This window comes from Saccopteryx bilineata, chromosome 7 (genome assembly GCF_036850765.1).
Source record: "Saccopteryx bilineata isolate mSacBil1 chromosome 7, mSacBil1_pri_phased_curated, whole genome shotgun sequence".
Taxonomy (NCBI): domain Eukaryota; kingdom Metazoa; phylum Chordata; class Mammalia; order Chiroptera; family Emballonuridae; genus Saccopteryx; species Saccopteryx bilineata.
Genome location: NC_089496.1, coordinates 23,643,158 through 23,667,354, shown reverse-complemented (window position 1 = coordinate 23,667,354; position 24,197 = coordinate 23,643,158). Strand labels below are relative to the sequence as shown.

General features: G+C 40.0%; 1 protein-coding gene across 4 annotated transcripts in view; it reads left to right on the top strand.

Annotated features, from left to right (window-relative positions):
* Nucleotides 1-24,197, top strand: part of CDK6 (cyclin dependent kinase 6) — a 254,199-nt gene that overhangs the window by 76,666 nt on the left and 153,336 nt on the right. The window lies entirely within an intron of this gene.

Below are 24,197 nucleotides of genomic sequence, written 5' to 3'. Positions count from 1 at the left end.
TTTTTTTTTTTTTTTAACAGAGGCAGAGATAGACAGGGACAGACAGACAGGAACGGAGAGAGATGAGAAGCATCAATCATCAGTTTCTCGTTGCGCGTTGCGACTTCTTAGTTGTTCATTGATTGCTTTCTCACATGTGCCTTGACCGTGGGCCTTCAGCAGACCGAGTAACCCCCTGCTGGAGCCAGCGACCTTGGGTCCAAGCTGGTGAGCTCTTTGCTCAAGCCAGATGAGCCCGCGCTCAAGCTGGCGACCTCGGGGTCTCGAACCTGGGTCCTTCCGCATCCCAGTCCGACGCTCTATCCACTGCGCCACCACCTGGTCAGGCCATCTTGGGGTTTTCATTACATTCTTTAGTCTCTTTTCTTGATGTCCCAAGGTATGTCCATTCTTGTTGATGGTGACATTTGCATACAGAAGCTTCATGCCTAGTGTACTGTAAAGTCAAGAAATAGCAAATTTTGCGTTATAGGCTTATCACTGCCATACCTTGTTTTCCTCTTCCTAATTCAGAAGTTATTATTTGATCTACTTAATTATGGAGGAATTCATTGCTATCCTGAATTTTTATTTGACCATTTGAGATTTGATATTACCTTCTTGGACTCCCATATTTAATTAAACTTATGAGGCAAAAATTAACACCTTATCTTTTTCTTTTAAGGTTTATGATAAATTTTCAGCAGTTTTACTTATATAGCACCTCCCATAACTTTATGAGCAAAAAGGGGGCTTTTAGATTATTTTTTTCTCTTTCATTCCTTTATCTGCCACCCTATGAAAAAGGATCAGAAAGAACTATAAAGAAATTTCTTCACCTGTTCCTTAATCATTTGTAACTGCCACCAGAAAAAGAACTGCTACATGACAGGATATATATAAGGAGAGACTCCTATGTAAAGTCATAATCTTTGTACGCTTTCAAAATGTGTTGCCCTATTTTACTGAACTGTCATCTGGTACTTAGACCTCCCTTTATGTAGTAATTATCTTTCCTAGCATATGACCTGGCTCATTGGTTATCTTATAAACTCTTTGAGAACCTAATATTCTTTGGACATTCTGTGAAGGTAACACGTTTAATGAAATTGGCAATGTAATTTCACAGGTAGGAATTCAAAGACCCTGAAAGGTCTCACAAATAACAGCTAACTTCCCAAAATAGAGAACCATTCTTTTAGCTCAAGACCATATGGCCTCTTCGGATGACTCAGTCTTGGAATAGAAATTATATTTCACTTATGCATCTCTGACAAATGAATTCTGTAGGCCTTGAGAAGGCCAAAGTCTCAGGTTTGTGTGTCTGTGTGCGTCATTTTCTCTGTGAATTACATTTCATTTTATCTTCAGTTGAATGTTTCTTAGAGGTTTCTGTTGGTTGTACTAGTTTCAGTAGGAGATAAAATGTACTATTATTAGGTTTATTTTACAAAACCCAGACTTCAGAGGCTGACACACACCCCTAACAGCACCTGTTTTCTGCCTCTGGGAAATACCTGCTTTCATGAATAATATCTGCTTACAGTAAACAGTGGCTCTGGTGTCAATACGGGATGCCTGGGGCTGATTCATCTTTTTTGAGCTGACATAATGCAAAGTGACTGACTGGCCCCCTGTACTGCCCATGAGGAAAGTCTCCCTGAGCCTTCTCTTCTCTTAGCCTAAAGGAGCCAAGCCACAGCCCCTCTCTGTTCCTGGTGGTCCCCATTTTGCCTGAATTATGAGCAGGTGATTTGTCTCATCTTTGCAGGACACAGAGCAAATTAACATGAAAATATCGCCTCTCATAAAACAAGGCAGGCTTGAATGCCCTGTCACTGCTGGTCGTCAGCCATCTGCCACCGACACTCATACTCTGTTTATCACATTTGAAATTCAGAGCAGATGTTGCATAATAAGGTGATCTTAAAAACAAGGCAAGAGATTCAAAGAACAGATATTCCACAATAATGATAAGGATCCTGGAAGGAAATTCTTTTCAGTCTACTGTCGTGGCTGGAGTCGTTGAACAGACTATGTGTTTTTAAAACACATGAGCACTCATCTTTCCTGAGAGTTAATGCAAAACGGGTTTCGTAGTAACATGAAATAATTTGAAAAGAAAGTGCACATGTGAAAGAAGCCTGAGAAGACTGTTTAATAAACTTAATTTTAATAAGCACAGTGGGATGTTGCAATAACAGTTTTTGTGCAAAAGGCCTCATGGGTCAATCTCGCTCTAAGATGCGCCTCCACGTTAGCAGTTTGACTTCCAGCAGTTTACCTCTAGTACGGTTGTATCTCATAGCTGGCCAGCGTGGCTGTCCAGACAGTTTATTCTTTTATTGGTACTCAAGATCCTGTGTTCCCCACAGTTTTTCCTTTACTGCCTCCACCATCTTCACCAGTACACATCCTGCCCCCACCACACACACACACACACACACACACACACTCTCTCTCTCTCTCTCTCTCTCTCTCTCTGCTCTCCTAGGCTCTGGAGCCTTAGTCTCTCTCCAGCCTGAATCCTCAGAGTCTTTCCTGTCTGTGTCACCGCCTCTCTCCACATCAGGGTAGCATTTTATAAGATTGACTATTGTGATGTTTTACCCACTTGATTTATGCACATTCTAAACCCTTATTATGCCATATAAAAAGCACGTTATTCGTAGTATATTCATTCTTGTGCATAGAGGCATCTGGTTTTGTTTTTGTTTTTATTTTTATTAATGGGCATCTGAACTTTTATCAGGAATATAACCTATAGTATAGTTTTTCTCTATGGAAAGTTAGCTTCAAATATATAGTCTTTTGACTCGCAATGTTTCCTCCACACAAACCAGACTCTGCGCACACCCTTTTCTGTGTATGTCCTCCCTCAGCCCCCCGCACACAGAATTTGGGGGGATTTTTTTTTTTGTATTTTTCTGAAGCTGGAAACAGGGAGACAGTCAGACAGACTCCCGCATGCGCCCGACCGGGATCCACCCGGCACGCCCACCAGGGGGCGATGCTCTGCCCCTCCAGGGCGTCGCTCTGCCGACCGGAGCCACTCTAGCGCCTGGGGCAGAGGCCAAGGAGCCATCCCCAGCGCCCGGGCCATCTTTGCTCCAATGGAGCCTCGGCTGCGGGAGGGGAAGAGAGAGACAGAGAGGAAGGAGGGGGGGTGGAGAAGCAAATGGGCGCTTCTCCTATGTGCCCTGGTCGGGAATCGAACCCGGGTCCCCCGCACACCAGGCCGACGCTCTACCGCTGAGCCAACCGGCCAGGGCCTTGGGGGGATTTTTTAGAAGGAGGGACATCAGCTATATTGCTAAGCAGAAGTTAAGCAGCCAGTCTGAGAGCAGCAGGAGGGTTAAATCTAAGCAGCCACAACAATTGGGCATTGACTCCGGTAGGGAGATGTTTGGAAGTGAGTCAGCACAGAGTTAACCCTGAATTTAGGGGGAAACGTAGGACAGGTGAGCCACAGCTGTGGAAACTTACAATAATTCAAGAAGCTCCTTCAGGGAGAACATTTTTTGATCATCTAGACTTGAGATTTCTCCCAGAAATAAGTCCTTAAGCAGTTTCCCAGGCCCTTGTAGTAGCGGGATTTATTTCAGGAGAAAGAGGACAGAATTATGCAGATACATTTATCTAAAAGTATATAAAAACAAACTATAACATTTATTTAGTGGTTTGGGGCTGTTTTTTTTTTTTTCTACAAGGAAATATGGGTTAAAAAATAAAAGCTGGTGTCATTGTAAAGGTACTGCTAGACTGACTCACTAAAATAAATAATGACTAACTAAAATAAGCAAATGACACTTTGATCAAGCTAAGTCGGAATCTCTTTAGAAAATGCTTTCTTACCTTGGGCATTAAATCTGTTTACAGAGCCCATTAAAAAGTGGCTGGCAGTATATACCCAGCCTAATCACCATGGTGACAGAAAGCAGAGTGATGCTTTGCATAGGAGAGGGGTATTTCTTATCTAAGTTTAGCATGAGCCTAAAGGTCCTGGCTGCAGTCTCTCTTCTGGCTCTTTTCCTCTAAATGTTGGGACATTCAAGGTTTCACCCTCAGCCCTCCTCTCTTCTCTGTGTACATTTTCTGGCTGATGTCATTTAGTCTCAAGTCTCCATATAGCATTTATTCTCCAGCTTGACCTCTCCTCCATGCTCTCAATGCATTATAGTCAACCAAGCATTTGATACCTCTTCATCAAAACAGTGCCCAAGAATTACCTCCCTACCTCAAGCCTTCTCCATCTGTATGAGCCCCAAATCTAGGCATCATTTTTGGTTTCTTGCTTTCTTTAACTATCTTTATCCAATTCAATAGCAAGTAAGTTTGGTTTTATCTTCCAAAGATGTCCCCAATCTGACTACTTCTCAAGATCTTCATTGCTAAAGCTATAGTCCAGCCCATCAAACCAGCTTCCTAACTCAGCATGCTGCTTCCACTTCTGTCCTTTGTAGATTATCCTCTGTATAACAAACCTGTTAAAACATGAATGAAAGTGTTACTTCCCTACTGGAAACTTCTCCAGGTTTGCGATCTGGTGCTCTTTCGTCCACCTCCGCCCTCCCCCGGTTCACTGTTCTTCAGCAGCACTAGCTCTCTCTTCTTTTCTTCCAACATGCTTCCAGCTCGGTGTGTACTTCCTGTTTGTTCCATTTGGACTGTTCCACGCCTCTCTCTCTCTCTCTCTCTTTCTCTCTCTCTCTCTCTCTCTCTCTCTCTCCAAGCCCCACAAGTAGGATGTGTACTTCTTCTTATTCTAGTCCCAACTCATATCCTACTGTTGTGACTCCTTCTCTGACCGCCTCAGCCAAAGCTCCGCGTTCAGTGATGCTTTACCACAGTACACAACCTTGTCCTTCTTCATCAGACTGAGCTGACATTATCTCTTTATTTTCTTTCTATGTGTTGCTTCTCTTTCCAAATTGTTATAGAAGGTAAGAGCTTTGAAGTCAGACCTCTAGTTTATTACAGTATCCCCAGTCCTAGCATACGGTCTGGAATATAAGGGACCTTCAGTAAATAAGTGTTGGTAACTATCCTACGTCTTACCTTGTTAACCCTCTAATTAAACTCTAAAATGTAGGCATCAATATTCCTATTATATATGTAAGTAAACTGTGCTTTTTCAAGAATAGATTTTGTGTATACACACACACGCAATAGAAAAATAAGAGTATATCATATCTCAATACATCCTCTTGGCTCTTTCACATTGGTTTTTTAGGGTGGGTAGAGACCCTATGGGATTATCCATATTGTAATCAAGGATTTGCTTTGTTGGCTTGGTTTAGATATAGTCTAAAACCAACGACTGGTCTTCACTATAACAAAAAACATTTTCTCCTTTAATACAGCACTGACTTAACAGAATTCCTCCTATATCCATTCACTTGGGTTTTTATCATTCTTATCCAGAAATTTTATATACTTCTATGTATTGTGAAGTTTGGAAATGAAGAAAGCACCATCCTACTAGAGCACCAGTTGCTAATAATTTACAGTCACTAAATTTTAAATTAAAGGCAGGTAGAGAAGACATCTATCAGTTATCTGAGATAAGTATCTTATCTCATTCCTAAGAAAGGTGGAAGGATTAATCAACCCTTTCACTGCAGTTAAGAAAATCATTACTGGTCATAGTAAATATTTGTTGAATGAGTAAATGCTTTCATGAGCAGTTGGTACTGAAGCCTTAACAACCCCATCATGGCAGTCCTGAGAGTCAAATAGCTCCAGCGTATGAAATATTGTTGCAATTACTGCCATTCTGCTCTTCTTCTTTCTTGTCATTGCTCTCAAAGAGCAAAATTCTCCTGAAAGATAAACTCCAGTGGGAAATCCAATGAGGAGTGTTTGACCTGAATTTGGACTCCTATCTATAAATCACAGCCTTGTTACCAAGAATCTGGATACTGTGACACTTGAAGTCTTAGGAAGTGATAGAGAATTCCTTGAATATTAGAAAATTAAGTATAAATCTAAGCTCTCAAAACTCTGACTACTATCAGACAGTGGTAAGCTTAATTTGGATGTCTGTAAAATAGACTAAACCCAACAAAACTTGCAAAAATGAGTTACCATCTAATCAAAGGTTCATGAAGTTAGGTCAACATGATGCCTGATTTCTCCAAGTGCAGTCAGTGAGTCACCTCTCTAACTACCTGGAGTGCTCATTTAACATGACAGCCCTGCCCTAACACAGACCCTAGTCCCAAACAAAACCTCAGGAGTGAGTTTCTCGTAAGCTCAGATGGCATGACTGGGAAATGGAAACATCTCCCTTACATTCTAAGGTGACTCAGACCTGTGGAACATTTGCTTGCCTGTGCATAGGTAACCTTAGACATTCAGAAGGCTCTAACCTAAGACCAGGTGAAGTCAGGTGTGGCATTTTAACTGAAGTCGCCCACACAGAAATACTTGTGTAAAAGCACTGAAGTTTTAATCATTTAGATGTTATGTTGGAAAATGCTAACTCATTAATATGAATAAAGAGAAGCCGCTTAGGAATCTGAGAATTCTAACTAGAAACTCTAGGCCACCCAGGAATCTATTCTTTTTTTCTTTTCAGACTTGCAAGTGTTGTAACTATTAGTCAGAATTCCTAACCTTGCTTTATAAATGAGGACCCAAAACCATGTAGAACATTAAGTGGATAATAAGTCCTAGATTTTTAGCACTGACACCAATGGGGCCAAACATAGTATTCAGCCTCCCTTTGAGGCTCTTGTATTAGAAACTTGGATTGCTCAGGTTTGTTCCAATTGTGATTCTGAGCCTTTAACAAATATAAACTATTGTAGTAGCTTTGTTGATTTTTATATTTACTGTTGCTCTCTGTTGTCCCTGACCATACTTATTTTTTTTTCCTTTCTTGGATAAAATCAAAGAAATATTTATCATCTATTCTAGTATAGTCGCACCACTTTTGGATTGAAAATCTAAAATAGAGCATAGCAGGGAATTGGGAACCACAGGGAGTAAGAGGTTTTGCTATGAATTAAGTTGAGGAACTTCAATGTTAAAGGTTAATTAAGTCTACATTCAACAATCAGATACTGATTGATCTGGACATCATTATCCTCAACTGAAGATGTTCTGAGGATATGGTTAGCATAGAACAAACACTTGAATTGCTCCTTGTTGACATTTTAATTTCGCTAATATATCACTTTTTAATGCTTGGACCTGGAGTTCAGAAATGCATCATCGCCTATGGCAGAAGACCTGAAGTATTAGATAGTGGAGACTAAGATGGTGCAAAAGCTGGAGGTGAGGGCCCTACTTCCTTCTGTCCCCCTCTTCTATGGAAACATATTCTGGGTCAGAGGTTTGGGATACAACAAGAGGGAAGAAATAGGTTGGCAGTAACAAAAGTGTTGATTGACTGGGTCCCAGGACCAAAGGGGAGGGGTTTTTTTTGTGTGTTTTTTTTTTCTTTCATTTTTCTGAAGCTGGAAACAGGGAGAGACAGTCAGACAGACTCCCGCATGTGCCCGACCGGGATCCACCCGGCACGCCCACCAGGGGGCGATGCTCTGCCCATCCTGGGCGTTGCCATGTTGCGACCAGAGCCACTCTAGCGCCTGAGGCAGAGGCCACAGAGCCATCCCCAGCGCCCGGGCCATCTTTGCTCCAATGGAGCCTTGGCTGCGGGAGGGGAAGAGAGAGAGAGAGAGGAAAGCGCGGCGGAGGGGTGGAGAAGCAAATGGGCGCTTCTCCTGTGTGCCCTGGCCGGGAATCGAACCTGGGTCCTCCGCACGCTAGGCTGATGCTCTACCGCTGAGCCAACCGGCCAGGGCCAAAGGGGAGTTTTATGTACCTGCAGTAAACTCCCCAAAGTAGCTCTTTAAAAAGCACACCATTATCTTGAATGTATATGTCAGAAACATTACATTATTAATTCTTATTCCCTTATGATTATTACTCTGATCATAGCAATTTATTATAATCCTGAATTTCTTTATTTTTTTAAAGCAGATATTAAAGATGGGTTGATTTATGTCTCTACTGCAAAACTATGTGAGTGCAAATAAATGACCTAGGAAGGACAAAAATATGTGTTTTGTCTTGGACATCATTTGTTCTAAAAAATGTTGCTACTGTACCAGTAGCCCTGGATAGGCATCTCATTATTGCTGTAAGATCTTGATTAAAACAAACGAACAAGAAAACCACTTAGGAACTAGGAAGAAGGTAAAATGTAAATTGCATTGGAATGAACTAAGAAAAGAGCCGCAGTTTGGTACCCTCCCAAGCAGAGAGATTGATGAAAGCATCACACATCAGGAGAAAGGACGTCTCTCCTTTTCTGCTTCAATTTCACCATCACTTGCACTGCCACAGTTTCACAGGACTTCTTACTTTATTTATCACCAAGTTCCATAATTAACATATGGTTCATGTTATTGATTTCTCAGGTTTCAAAGTAAAATAAATTGAGCTTTCTTCCACGTTTAGAATATACACTTTTTTTAGGCACTCTAAACAAAGACACACATTATTTGTAAGTTAGAGAGCAGCTGCCAGAAAACAGAAAATTAGGAATGGAGTCCTGGGTGAAATAATGGAGATACTGTTCAGAGGTAACCCTTTGTACAGCAGGAAATTTTCCTTAGAAAAGAGACAGCTGAGTTTGCTTGTAAATTTTGCGAGAAACAGGCCTGATTTAGTAACAGTTAGTGCTGGTCAGGAGGCTGAAGAAAGCGCTTTCAGCTTTGGATATGGGGCAAGCGCTCTCTTGTATGGTCTGAACACTTCATAGTTTTCCAAAAGTATGTGTGTATGAGTAGGACTGCTACTGATGTTTTGATGAGTAGAATAATATATAAGCAAATATTAGACATGGGAAGAGACATGAATTTTCTAAGCAAAAACCTATAGTTCTCATAGAAGAAATAATTCATAGATTATACTATAAACGTTTTAAGCTTAAAATATTTATATAAACTAAAAGGTAAATAAAATATTTGCAAAAATTATGTCAGAGGTTTAATATCCTTAACATATGAAAAGCTCTTACAAACCAATTAAAAAAAAGGGTATTCCCCAGTTTAAAGATGGATAAGGAACATAAACAAAGTCACAAAGAAATTACATGTATATACAATGACTGGTAGATAGATGGGGGAAATATAAACCTCACAGATAACCAGAGGAGTGCACATTAAAATTCAGAATGTACCATGCTAGGAGATGATTAAATTAATTGTGAAAATTTATTTGACGGAATAATTTTTCCCAAAAACTCATTTTTGAAGAATAATTGCCAAAAGAATGAGATTCAAACTATCTCACTATATATTGTGATCCCAATTTTGAAATGCATTTCAATTACATGTATAGAAAATGGAAAGGAATTACACTAAAATACTAATAGTGTCTGTCTCTGTTGAGGTGTTATGGGTTGTTTATATTTATGGTCTAAAATGAGCACGTGTACTTTTACCACATTAAGCCGTATCAATTGCAAGTAGTTGACTGTTGTTGCCCTACAGTGATGGCATTTCCATAACATTTAACCTAATATTTTTATAATCTGACAAGGTTGCTTTAACATTTGTTTTTATGGAGAATGCATTCGATTACAGAGAAGGTGAAGTTCTTATATCTACATACATATTTTCTTTATATTTATAGCCCAATATAAGAATTAGCAACATATTATGGTTTCCTTTGCTGTTAGGCAACACAGTAGGACATATTTTGTAAAATAATGGATATGCATTTAAAATACATAGTACATTTTTATTGATGCTGATAATAATAAAATGGCAAACATTGAAAGACTAGAAAATATAATGTGAGGTTTTCTAATAAGACTGACAAGTACCATTGTTATTATCGGTAATCTTTTTTTTTCTTTAATATTTTTAAAATTTTTATTTATTGGTTTTGGGAGGGGGAGGGAGAGGGAAACATTGATACACTGTTCCACTCATTCATGCTATCATTGGTTGATTCTTGTATGTGCCCTGACCAGGGATAGGACCTGCAGCCTAGGTGTATCTGGTCAACATTTTGACCAGCTGAGCTACCAAGCTAGGGCCATTATGTCTAATCTTATTGGCATTTGACCATTTAGTACAACTGGGCTGTGGAGAAATTTCATTAGATTATAAGTGGAAGCAATTGCTGGTGAGTGGCGAACTTTTAAATAATGTCTGCAGATAGAGTAAAGTTATGAGCCTATTTTTTACTACAGTGGCAGGCACTGGTGTGGGTTTCTGTAATAATCTTAAGCTTTTCAGTGTGTTTTACTTGAAATCAGCTTTCAGTCCTCTTGTTACAAATGAACTCATAACAATAACATGATAGAGTTAAGCAAAGGCTTTTTAGGACATACGCGTTTTTCTGCATCTGCTAAAACAGGAACCTTTCTTTTGAAACCTGTATTGGCCTGTACAGGGAGATTGCCCACAAAAATATAAGATACTGTGAATGCAGAATTAGTTTAATAAGGGAGTGTCAGATGTCTTAGTTTTTCCTGAAGTAATAAAATATTTGAGACTCGAAATGCTAACAGCGATCTTCATAAGTGCACTGGCTTTCACAATAACACGAATAACCCCGCGGGCTGCCCAGAGGCAACCTACATGTCTTCGGAATTGAAGGAGGGAAAGTAGTGTGCCAAGCAGCGTAAACGTGCATGTGTGTGCGTTACTTTCTGAGCTTTTTTCCCCTGTCTTCCTCTCAAGTCTGCTTCTTCCCATTGTTGCCCTTTGAACATAGGAAGATGAAAACAGTGTGGATGGTAGCGAGGGAAACTGTTGCAGATACACTTCACAGAGAGTGAAGTTACCCGCAGCTATTTGGTAGTTCCGTGTTGGATTTAGAAAATTGGCACCACCAAACGCATTCAAAATAGCTTCTACCCCAGACCGAACCATCTATACACTAGGTAAAATTGCTGTTTTCCAGTTATGGAGTAGGCGAGAGTTCCATTTCACTCAGACAGAAACCACTGAGCTTTCTTTCCTTCTATCAGAATAACAAAGTCCTGGCCTCTGGTGATTGATGAGCATGTTGCCAGGGGAAATGGACTGGAAAATCATCGCCTTGTCTTTTACTTGCCACAGGAAAGCCATAACAGAGATCTCCATTCTTCTTGTTCTGATAAGAGGCCCAAGGAAGCGTAGGGAAGGGACGGGAAGCCCGTAAATGTGTTCTATCCAGCCACTTGCTGGATTGCCTCTTTTTTTTTTTCTTTTTTTTTTTTAACAGAGACAGAGAGAGGGATAGATAGGGACAGACAGACAGGAACAGAGAGAGATGAGAAGCATCATCAGTTTTTCGTTGTGGCACTTTAGTTGTTTATTGATTGCTTTCTCATATGTGCCTTGACCATGGGGCTACAGCAGACTGAGTAACCCCTTGCTCAAGCCAGCAACCTTGGGTCCAAGCTGGTGAGCTTTGCTCAAACCACATGAGCCCGCGCTCAAGCTGGCAACCTCAGGGTCTCTAACCTGGGTCCTCCACATCCCAGTCTGACGCTCTATCCACTGCGACACTGCCTGGTCAGGCTGGATTGCCTCTTAAAATACGACAACTCTCAAATCAAACATGTGTGCAATTGGATAACCTTTGATGAGCCATGTAGCTTTTGACCACTGCAGTGTGGCATGTGAGCTGAGAGAAGCTGTGTTAATGAAGACATGTGGCCCCTAGCTAACCTAAAAATACACATTTCAAAATGTATCTATGAAATGAAATTTCATGTGAAGAATTCTTTTACTCTCTCTGGCATTATTAAATTGGGTATTTGGTATTTATAGGCTGGAATAACTTGCGAACTCAGAAATGAAAGTTGGAGCTAAATTCACAAATGCAAATAATATTTTAAGTAATGAGAAATGACAAGAAGCACCCCCCCCACCCACACACACACACCAACACACACCACACCTGTTGCAGAGTCCTTGGTGTGGCCGGCTGCAGAGCTGCTGGGGAGCACTAGGCCTCACACTTCAAGCTCAGGATCTTTGGTAATATTTGAAGAATTAATTTTGAGAAATTTCAGTTCACACCATCTATATAATTGTCACATAAGTGGGAATGTCTAAAGTTGAATGGTATTTCTGTTTATTAACGTTTCCACATTGATCTTGGCAAAAAGGACCCATTACTTACACAGTATTTCTTAGTACTCTATAGATGTGACCCTATAGATGTGTGGAGTATTTAAATTTTCATTAAAATATTGTGATCGAAAGCAGGTATTCTTAAATATTCTGTTGGTATTGAATATGTTAAAAGGTTCAGGTTGCGTTATATACAAGTATATTTGGGAAATGTGTTTAAGAAATTAGCATTTCTGCTTCCATGATTTCTTGTTTTGTTTCTTTTCCAGGCCTACATTCCAGTTCTGAGTTAGGAACCTTTCCTAAATTCAGTAGATCTCTCACAGATTATATTTACAGAAATAACAGCCCATCCACTAAACTTATTTCCAGAACCTTTATCTGATGGAAGTGGTCATGCATACCATTTTATTCTCTCTGATCTTATGCTTCTTGCCAAAGTGAATTGGAGAATTTTGCTAATTCCATTTGTTGGTGGAAAGATAGAGTGCCTGTCCCTAACTCTTTGTGGCCAAAGAATGACCATTCTGTGGCCCCCACTCTAAAGTTGTGTTTGAAAGCCCTCTTGAAGGGGCAGCGCATGTCCTCTTTCTCCCCGGGTCGACCTGGTAAGGCTGCAGGTTACTGCATTCCCTTCTCCTGTTGTTCGCCACCCCCAAAGTAATGAGGACTTTCCAGCTTAGACCAAAACCTTCACACTGCTCTTTCACTGGGTTCCCTGGTTGCTATGAGTATTATTTTCTCAGAAACTGGCTACATTTTCACATCAACTAGTACATTTTACAACTTTGGAAGGATAAAAAGGAAGTTGAATAGATTCTTGTTTTTATGAGACTATCCACTACTTTAGAGCCACCAGAATTTTACTCCACACTATGCCCAGACACAAAATTAAGGAGCCTCTTGGTTGTGTCGTTTTGAAATGCCCCTAGATCATCATGGATTTTTATAAAACTCTCACCAGTATGATTTTCCCATTACAACTGTCCTTTTCTTTTTCTTTAAACTTGACTTTTGAGGCATACACATCTAATTTTTAGGTGCTCTTCTATCTTTTTTTTTTTTTTCAATTGAGTGCCTTCGTTTGTTCATCTGAGCTGAAATCCACAAGGCCTAATCTATAACAGAGCCGCTATTTCAAGTGACCACCAGCTGCGGCTTGATTCCTGATTACATTAAGAGGAGAAAGTGGACCTTGCCAAGGTTGGGGCAGATTCCCCAATCTTGCAAAACGTTGCAGGCAATTAATAGGCTTGAACTGGAGATTCCTTTGTGTGTGTGTGCTTGTATGTGGGAGAGAGTGAAAGAGCTCCCCCAGGCATAGAATTTTGCAGCACTATGGTAGTTAGCTAGAGGCAAGAGATACTCGATTAGCTGCTAGGCCTTCCTGGAAGCTACCTGCTGGAAGAGACTGCTTGGTAGATGAAAGTCATGTGCTTCCTTTTGCCTGAGTGATGTTGCTGCCCTAACTTACACCTTACAAGGCCTTGGAAGAGGAATACTTATCTCTAACATGCCTTGGAGATTGGAGTCCTGCGGTTTGCCCCTTAGGAAAATAAACCAGCATATTAACTCCCAGCAAATGCTACCTCCTTGGCTGGACGCAGTTTGTAAAGCATTTTCTTCCTGGTTTGTGCGCCCTGCATTGTTTCGGATCCTCTCATCACTGACCAGCTGGCTTGTTGGTGAATAGGGCTGCGGGCCCCTCGCCATGTTTCATGTGAGGTCTTGGCTGGGTGGCGAGCAGGCAGCCTGTAGCCAGTGTCAGCAATTCAGGAGGAATTGGCACAGCAGTGTCCCCATTAATTTCTGCTTGTCACATACTGTCATGCAAGTTACACCAGAGAGGAAATGACCGTTAAAAAAAGGTACCCTTGTGGCAGTGGGTCCCCTCCAGACGTTCCCCGAGGTTAAACAAGTGGATACAATTAGCTCTACACAGACAGCTGCGGGGAAGGGGAAGCCTAAAAGTGGGCCCCACAGCAATGTGTCTTTCCTGTTAGCAAGGAGTGTCAGCTATCAACATCTGCCATATTTTAACCCTTCAAAGGGACCGGTAAATGAAGGGGAGCTATTATCCCACGCTCTGCTGATCATTATCAATCATAATGCCTTGGGAAATTACCACAGTGCTGCTGCCTTGGTGGCGGGTTTTGTCCTTTGGAGAGGTTTTTTTTTTTTTTTCCCCCTGTGTTTGCTGGGAGCAGAGAGAGTGGTGGGGGCCAGAAGGGTGAGGGGAAACCGGCCCTTTAATCGTTGGTAATTTACTGCCACCGGGAAGGGGGCTAGAGAGGCAATAAACTCCTTTTCGGTTCAGACTGAAGTCGTTAGAATTGGTGGGCTCCGGACGGCTTCCAGTTCCAAAGAGCTCAATCCTGCTGACTTTTGTCAAGCGGCTTCCCCGAAAGCGGGTGGTTCTGAGAGCACAGGCCAGAGCTCTGGGAAATGAGAACCAGTTTTAGAGGAGGAGGACCATCCAAGACGATGGAAGAAACTAGAAATTAATTAGAGGCTTCCAAAAACTGTTGTATTTTTTAAAGATTGAAATGATTAAGCTGTTGTTATCCAAATCGAGTCCTCACTAACCCTTGTAAGCACATACTTTGTTCTGGGGTAGATTCGTCTAGTGAAAATCTGATGGCCAGCGCAGAGGGGACAGATGAATGCGACAGTCCCGTGTAAATTAGGTTTTCTGACACTTGTCTGAACTAATCATGAAAACTGTTTAGAGAAAAACGGGGGATGGTATATTACAATGTCTTAACCGCAGCAGCTGTTGGGTTTGTTCCCATTTGTGAACTTGGAACTTTCTCTTCTGAAAAGATGCCATTTTTCTTGAGGTGTGACTATTCCTCTCAGGTGCTCTGAAATGATCAGTAATAATGACTTTAGGAGATATGAGCTAATGATTGTACCAAGAACAAAACATTGGAAGGAGTACTCATACTTGGATTTCACTGAGTTCTTTCTTAGTGTTAAGGAAAAGTCTGGCACCATTTAAAATAACTTCCAAGTGAAGGTTAGAACCAGCCATTAGGATGATTGAGTAGAAGTTTCACTGTGTCATATTGTCTAGATTTCATCTCTCTCTCTCTATGGAAGAAGGGATAGCATGATCACCAAGAAGAGCTTGGAAATACTGTCACTAATGAGTGTTCGCGCTGTTGCAACCCTCTGATGGCATCTCTCTAGGCTGAGCCCCTCTTTTTATAGATTAGAAATCAGAAGTTCGGGAGGTTAGATCTAAGGTCTCGCAGTGAAGCAGAGTCAGAACTCAAGTCTTCCCTTCCCAGATGAGCTGTCTGTGTCACTGCATAGGCGACTTAGTACAAGCCGCCGCAACCGGTGCCCCCCGCCCTGTTGACAGAAGGGAGTAGGAAGGAAGCACAAATCTAGGGTCTAGGTGGCTTTCTTCAGTAAAGGGACATAGCCAGCTTACACCATGTCAGGCTATCAATTGGATGCCCCAGTTTTAATTGGCCCTGTTAGAGCAAGAGATACCAATTTTAAAAGAGTGTCTTCTTGTCCAATTTGAAGTGTATCTGATAATATTGAATACATAAAAATATTACTTCATGTCAAAGGAATACATAGTGTGGAGAAATTTACCTCTTTAGATATTTATAATCTTTTAAATATTAGAGCACAAAGAAGAATCAGTAATGTATACATAAATGTGAATTCACATAAACATGTGCTCAATCCCTAACTGTGGGATCTCATTTTGTCTAATAGACATATAGCTTCAATATAAGTTTTTCTGTTGCTCTTGTTACTGAGCTCTGATTTTAGGGGATAATTGGTCATTGACTTCTGTTGTAGCTTAGGAAAATATTGAAGCATATAATTTCATAAGTTAAATGTCAGTTTGATGTTCAGAAGTGGATTTATTTATCATGAAGTGGGTTCTTATTTAATTAAAAACAAGAACATAGAGAAACTAAATTATACATATTTGTGTTTAAATACCAATGTTTTCTCAGAATTATTTCTTAGGCCTGATTTCACGATCCATCATACAGCACCACACTTAAGTTGAAGCACATACCTGAAGATTGTGTAGCCTCTAGAATGTTACCAGATGATGGGAAATGGGATAGCAGAGAAAATAACAATTTAATGAACAATGATGAGCCAATTAGGCAAAAAAGATTGGCTTGAACTTCATGGGATGGCACCGAATCATTACTAACTCCTGTGGTATTCAGAATCATAACATCAATCGTGATGAACTGCTTTGGTAGTCATGTGTCCATAATATGTAATTCCATAAAAATTCTCTTGGTTTTGGCATTAATTAATAGTGGCTATATTTTATAAAAATGACATATTTCATTGGAAACACTTGCGTTTAAACATGTCAACTGAGAACTTCAAAATCTTTCCTAGCATTCATTAAAATTATAATTGCTGAGTTCTCGTGGGAAAAAAATAGTTTCTCATTTTAAGTCCTGAAGTTTCAATAGGATTTGGTATAGCATTTTATTTCACTTCTAGTCCTAATGACTCACTGCATTCTTTTCCCCAGAACTTATCCCTTGTTTACCCTCCGAGTTTTTTCTCATGTAGACACAAGCCTGGTGAATCAATAGGCATGACTATTTTCATGAACAGTTGAATAGTTCAACTTCTGTGATGTTATTGGAAAACATTATCTAGTCTGCACATTTAAGGAAAATGATTTCCTATACATTAATACCTTGATTGGATCTGGCTTTCATCTTTTTAAGGTTGAATTCTGGCAGAATCTTTTCAAAGCTGACCTGGGACGTTCTCATGCAAGGAAGAAGCCCTGTCCTCATTTTACAGATGGCGGCAGCTAACATAACCAGCTTAGTTAATAATGACTTGCCCAAGTTCACACATGTAAAAAGCCAGGAGCTAGTATTTGTGACTCTTGCACAATCCATTAGACTGTTTTCATCTAAGTCACCATAGTAGGATTAAAGATAATTTATATATCTTTGTCAGTGCTATTTAATGAGTAAGTCCTATTTACATAAATGCTTTAGCATTTCCGTGCCCTCTAGGCCATTAAAGCAATTTATTTTTATAATTTTAATTAGTACAGGCCTCTGAGTGTATTAAAATAAATTCAGAAACAAAATGAAGACAAGTCCGTTTAACTTTATTATGATTAAACCCCATGGTGTTAGTGACAGGACTCCAAAATAAAAGTTTCTCATTAGATATTAGTTATTTGTCACATATATTGTAGCTTGTTTAAACATCTCTAAAATTATATTCAGAATTTTAAAAAATATACCCTTATTTCTGCAGATTTACTTTTAAACCACTAGGAAATACAGTGTGTTTTCAATGATAACAGACTTTTTTTTAACATAACAGTCCAATAAAAAGTTAACAGAACTGCCTGTGTGATCACTAGTTTTATATTTCCTCACAGATCTTTGAATTGTCACCTCTTTATGGCTGCTCTTGCCATATTGTCATCACTGAGAAAAGAGTCCACACTAGGATAGTCTGTAGTTAAATTTTCTTCTAATGGAAAGATCCTGCCCTTTCCATTTTGTAAGTTTAAGGAGAAAGATACATGAATTTAACCGCCAATTGTGAATTGGAGCCCAATTTAGTTCCAGACAAACATCCCTTTCTCCTTGAAATATCAGTAATAATCTGGCATCTGAAATAGATTTATCATCATCTTAAAACTTCTTAGCAATTTTTTTGTGTGACTTAGTATTTTATGCTTGTATCTGAGAGCAAATAAAGATTATAAGAGATAACTGAAAATAGAATTTTATTATTTTGAAGGAATTAATGTATTATGTTGTCCTCCAAGAAGTTTAGAAAGCACTCCTGGAAGTTCTTTATTTAGTGATTTATAGATATTAGAATCTGTGTCTATTTCTTTTGTTGAAAAAAAAAAGAGAAGGCTTCTTAGGCTGTAATTTTTACTGTCAACTTTTGTAATGATCAAATATGACACCCCTGTAGAAAATATGCTATAGTTGTTTAACTGGTAATCCACACTCTGCCTCAAAACCTAGGGATAGTCTTAATAAGCCATTATAAACTCTATCATTAAATATCATTACTTTTTTAAACCCTCATTTATGCCAGGTACATTTTTTTATTGTGAGAGCTGCTTTAAAGCAAGGCAAGCAGGGCTTGTGAAAACATATTACAATGCACATTGCAAATGTCACAGGACAGATTGTCAAAGCCAGGGTTCAGTGGTTACACCTGGTCCCAAACGAAGATGCCTGGGATGTTGGAAAAGGCTCACCTTCCACAGTGTGACATAAATCCACTTCATTATTTTACTTTTATTCAGAAATGGCCTGTAGCAATACGGTTTTGTTGTTGTGACTCAATATTATTCTTCGTCCATCAGGTACATGCATCCCATTTGCATTTTACTCTTTCTTGTAATTTCCTAAGTGTGTGGGTATGGTGCCAATTTAACTTGAAGTCTTGAGTAGTGGACAAAGTTTATATAACAATATCTACAAATTAAGCATGTAAACAAAACTAGAGGGAAAACTTTTAACCTGTTCATGAGGGCATTTTTATTTTACTTATTATTATTACTATTATTATTAGAGAGAGACAGACAGGGAAAGACACGACAGGAGAGAGATGAGAAGCATCAATTCTTCACTGCAGCATCTTAGTTGTTCATTTATTGCCTTCTCTATGTGCCTTGACCTGGGGGCTCCAGCAGAGCTAGTGACCCCTTGCTCAAGCCAGTGACCACAGGGTCGTAACTGTGATCCCACACTCAAGCTGGTGACCCTGCTCTTAAACTGGTGAGCCCACAGTCAAGCCGGATGAGTCTGTGCTCAAGCCAGCCACCTGGTCAGGCAAGGAAGGCATTTTTAAAGGCTTGAAGACATCACACATAAATTAGTGAAATTTTAACATTTTTTGAGTTGGAAATACTTGAAATATATATAGTCCATCCTCTCCAAGTTACTTTAAGACAGCGAATCCCAAAGAAATCAGGTGAGTTGCTCAAAATTATGCAATTAGGACTAATGCTAGAACTAGAACCTAGGTCCTATTATTTTAGTCCCCTGGTCGGCAAACTGCGGCTCTTTGGTCCCTTGAGTGTGGCTCTTCCACAAAATACCACGTACAGATGCTACCTTTAAAAAGAATGAACCTACCTATATAGTTTAAGTTTAAAAAATTTGACCCTCAAAAGAAATTTCAATCGTTATACTATTGATATTTGGCTCTGTTGACTAATGAGTTTGCCGACCACTGTTTAAATCTAGTCCAACAGACTTTCCAAAAAATCATATAAATGTAGTTTTGTTCTCATTTATATAGCATGATTTTTTTTCACTAAAGACTTATACTTAAAGCGTTTTATTATTGGTTTGAATGAGTTATTTGCATATTTTTCTAAAACAATGTTACAGTAGTTTGAATTTTGTCCTTATTTTTACTGACCTAACCCCAGGATTCATATTGTTTTCTTTGCTATAACTTTTCCTCCTTATCATTTTGTTCTATTCTAGTAGAGCCTGATTCCAAATACTTGCGTATTTGTCAGATAGGTGATATATGCCGAACAAGTGCATCGCTTTTGTTCGACTCAATAAATATTGTTTTTGTGTCTTCTGTATGCGAAGCACAGCACTGTCACAGGACCAGGGATGGCTAATAAGCCAATTTTATTTTTTTAGTCTTGAATGCCTTCAAACACTCGCAGGACACACAGGGCAAGAGCCGCAGAGCCGCCAGACCTTCCCTGTGATGTGTGGAAAGGAGGCACAGTAGAGGCCCCGGATCAGAAACACACCCGGGATTAAAGGAGTCAGAATTTAGCATGCCTATCCTGAAGAATTTGAGCTTTGGTTTCTGACCCTGGCATATACTTTATTTTCTCAGTTGATATCAAGTTACAAAAATCACCTTACACACTTTGTGTTAATAGTCCTGAATTCCACAGATGTGGTTGGGCAAATGGGAGACATGAGCAGTTACATGTTTGTGGAGCCCTGAAGAAGCAACGCCTCAACGACATATCGGGAAGCACTAGCACTGCCTGAAGGTCTTCAGGCCCAGGAGATACTGTCTGATTATATCATTTTATAGATTATATGTGAACATCCATGGCAACCAAACACCTGGTTACTAGCCAGATCACCTGAGCAAGTCACTTAACTTATCTGAGCCTCAATTTCCTTATCTTTAAAAACAAGAATAAAAATGTATACATCAAATGAGTTAAAATGTATAAAGTATTTTATAAATAGTCAGTATTTTAATGATATAAAGGATGAGGATTGTTCTCCTGTGTACTCTCTAGTTACTCTCATGGACTTTTCAAATGTAGATACCCTAACTGGTCACAGTACTACACCAGGGTCTGACTGGTGATGACAGTGACTTATCAAAAATGTCTAGAGTGCTAGTGGATCAAGTGTCGACCTGGGACACTGAGGACCCAGGTTCAAAACTCCAAGGTCACTAGCTTGAGCGCAGGCTCATCCAGCATGAGCGTAGGGTCGCCGGCTTGAGTGTGGGATTATAGATATGACCCTATGGTCGCTGGCTTGAGCAAAGGGTCACTGGCTCAGCTGGAGGCCCCCAATCAAGGCACATATGAGAAGCAATCAGTGAACAACTAAAGTGCTGTAACTATGAGTTGATGCTTCTCATCTCTCCCTTTCTCTCTCTCTCTCTCTCTCTCTCTCTCTCTTTCTCTCGCTTGCATACTTGCTTGTTAAAATAAATAAATAAAAAAATAAATAAAATAAATTGTCTAGAGTAATACCAAGTAGATAATGCATGGAGGCCTTTATGTGACCCACCACAGTCACTTGATCTATTCAGTAACTTTAAAGACCTTTCTTCTTTTTTGTTGGGGCTTTGTTGACTATAAAATGCCTTTTTTATATTTTCTTTCATCTCTTTTTTGTGATGATAACAACAGTTGCCTCCTGAATTACTATTTTTTTAAAATCTTGATATTCTCAGAAAAGTCAAATTCTATAAACTTTTATCTCTGAAATTTCTAAGTATAGAACACAATATGCCATCATAAGTTTAGGTAATTGATTTTAAGAATTTTCCATTGTGTACTGGAACACGTAAAAAGTGAAAGCCCTGAGAATAATATATTTAACATCTGTGCATTTTCCCTTGATTTTTAGTCATATTTTCCTGGTGGCAGCTGATCAAATTGAAATACTAAGCTTTAAAATTTTCTAATATTAGATGTACTTCAAATGCATCAACTTTTATTGGCATGCTTTAAATGGGAACAAGCAAGCCTGTCTAGCAAAGAAACACATTTTAGTTTTGTATCTAACTTATTCTCTAGGTCCTTGCGCAGCAGAATGTTCAAATAACTGTGCTAAATAACTTGAATGTTATGTAAAAACAGTTTCTAACTATTTTAAAATGTAGAAAGGGAAACTGAAATATAGAGAAATAGCTACCACATAAGGTATTATATGACAAATGCCATGTCAGTGTTAAAATGAGAGTGTTACAGAAATTCAGAGGAGGGAAAATAAGGACTGGCATCGTGGAGAAAGTGACAGTCGTGTGGTACCTTGAAGATGTTGCTCTGAAACGTGACTGGAAGAAACTAGAAGCAGCCAGGATTTGGAACTCCTGCTCAAGAATTGTCAGTTTCCACCTGGAGAAAGATAGTATTCAGCTAGGCACATCAGAGAGATGAGGACGAGAAGTTAAACAGGAGAGAAATGGACTTAATCATGAAAGTCGTAGGCAATAATGGAAGGCTTTGGGCGAGTGGCTGACATTATCTTTGAGCTATGATTGATCTGGCCCTGGCTGGATAGCTCGATTGGTTAGACTCTAACCAGCAGGGGTCTCAAACTCAACTCAGCATGTGGGCTGCAGAGCAAGATCATAGCCATTCGGCGGGCCGCACTAGGTCTACAAAAGACAACTGTTACGCAACACTTTTCTCACTGCAGTTGAAAACAAAAAAAATCAGTACAACAAGCACAATCGTACATGCAGTTTACTCAGTGTCACAAAACGACCAGAAACTGTAGTTCGCATCACAACTGCTGTTAACTAAGCTAATATCTAGCTAGGATGCTAGAGAAATGAAAAATACAAGTAGGCCCCTAGGCTTACTTAATTTTATCCAAAATATTTTGAACTTCGTGGATTAATCTGCGGGCCGCACAAAATTGTTCGGCGGGCCGCGAGTTTGAGACCCCTGGGTTAGAGTATCATCCCAATGCGTAGAGGTTGCCAGTTTGATCCCTGGTCAGAGCACATACAGTAACAGATTGAGGTTTCTGTCTCTTTCCCTTCCTTTCTCTCTAAAATTGATAAATAAATTGAAAAAATAAATAGATGGTTATTCTGCTGTGATGTGCTCATTTAGGAGAGATTACAGCAGATCTGTCAAAGAGCTTCCTCCAGTCATTTGGGAGTGAGCTAATCAGGGTCTCTGCTGGAAGGGGAGCAGTGAGGATGGAACAGAAAGGAAGGAGACGTTGTGAGGAGAGACTTGGCGGATATAGTTACTTGTCCCGAGTAAGAAAGAAGCAGAGCAGTCGTCAGTTCAGAGAAGGCGATTGCCTACCTGAGCCTTGTTGAAGTTGTCCTGGAAGGGGGAATTATAAGAACTAAGAGCACTGCAAGAACTTAGGGCTGCAGCAGCTGATCCCCAAGTACCCTTTGGGGTTCGTGGAATCTAGGAGAAGTGCCAAAATACTAGAAATAGAAACGGTTCCCTTTTTTTCGGATAGGAAAAACAATGGACTCTGCGAAATACAGTCCAGTGAGATTGATACCGGATGAGTTGGGAGCATGTAGAAAAATAACTGCTTTATAAATATAAAAAGCTACCAGACTTCAGTGTAATCAGGGAAATAAAAAGTAAAACAAGACCTAACAAGTGGTGGTGCAGTGGATAAAGTGTTGACCTGGAACACTGAGGTCTTTGGTTCAAAACCCTGGGCTTGCCTGGTCAAGCACATATAGGCATTGATGCTTCCTGTTCATCCCCCCCCCCCTTTCTCTCTCTCTCTCTCTCTCTCTCTCAAATTAATAAATTTTAAAAAGTAAAACGATAGTGAACTATTTCTCCCATCAAAATGGGGCAAGCAAAAAAAACATTTGATGATGTCAGGTATTAGTGAGACTCTTAAGAAATGGATAGTTTTGTATACTGTTGATGGGAATATATCAATAAATTGGTACAGCATTTTGGAGGCAATCTGATTGAATCTGTTAAAACTAAAACTGCATATATCCAGTAAAGAAGCGTTTTTACTTTTCAGAGAAACCCTAGTACTGGTGCAAAAGGAGGTATGAATAAGAAGGTTTGCAGTAACATTAATTATAATGGGGGAAAAGAAAATGACCTAAGGGTTCATCAGTGAGGGGATGACTGAATAGATTGTGATACCGTATGGAATTCTATGTGACAATTTAAAAGAATGATGTAGACCCATAAGAAATTGCCATTAAAGCAAAGTGTTGAGTAAGGAAAAGGAAAAAAGAGGCAATTTTAGAGCTATGAGGACAGTGTGGTTCCATTTATCTGAAGTGCATGGATATAAAATTTAATTTTGATACGTGTTCAAGTATGACATATGATAAAAATCCAAATCTGAGCAAGTCTAAAGAACCCTTTTGCCCTGGCCGGTTGGCTCAGCGGTAGAGCGTCGGCCTAGCGTGCGGAGGACCCGGGTTCAATTCCCGGCCAGGGCATACAGGAGAGGCGCCCATTTGCTTTTCCACCCCTCCCCCTCTCCTTCCTCTCTGTCTCTCTCTTCCCCTCCCGCAGCCAAGGCTCCATTGGAGCAAAGATGGCCCGGGCGCTGCTGATGGCTCTGTGGCCTCTGCCTCAGGCGCTGGAGTGGCTCTGGTCGCAACATGGCGACGCCCAGGATGGGCAGAGCATCGCCCCCTGGTGAGCAGAGCATCGCTCCTGGTGGGCGTGCCGGGTGGATCCCGGTCGGGCGCATGCGGAAGTCTGTCTGACTGTCTCTCCCCGTTTCCAGCTTCAGAAAAATGCAAAAAAAAAAAAAAAAAACCCTTTTAATATGTATAACTACATAAAACTTCTATATGACAAGAAACAAACTTTATCAGAGACTTATTAAATTTTATATTTTCAAAAGATTGATGGCTACTAACTTAAAAATTGTGGTTGGT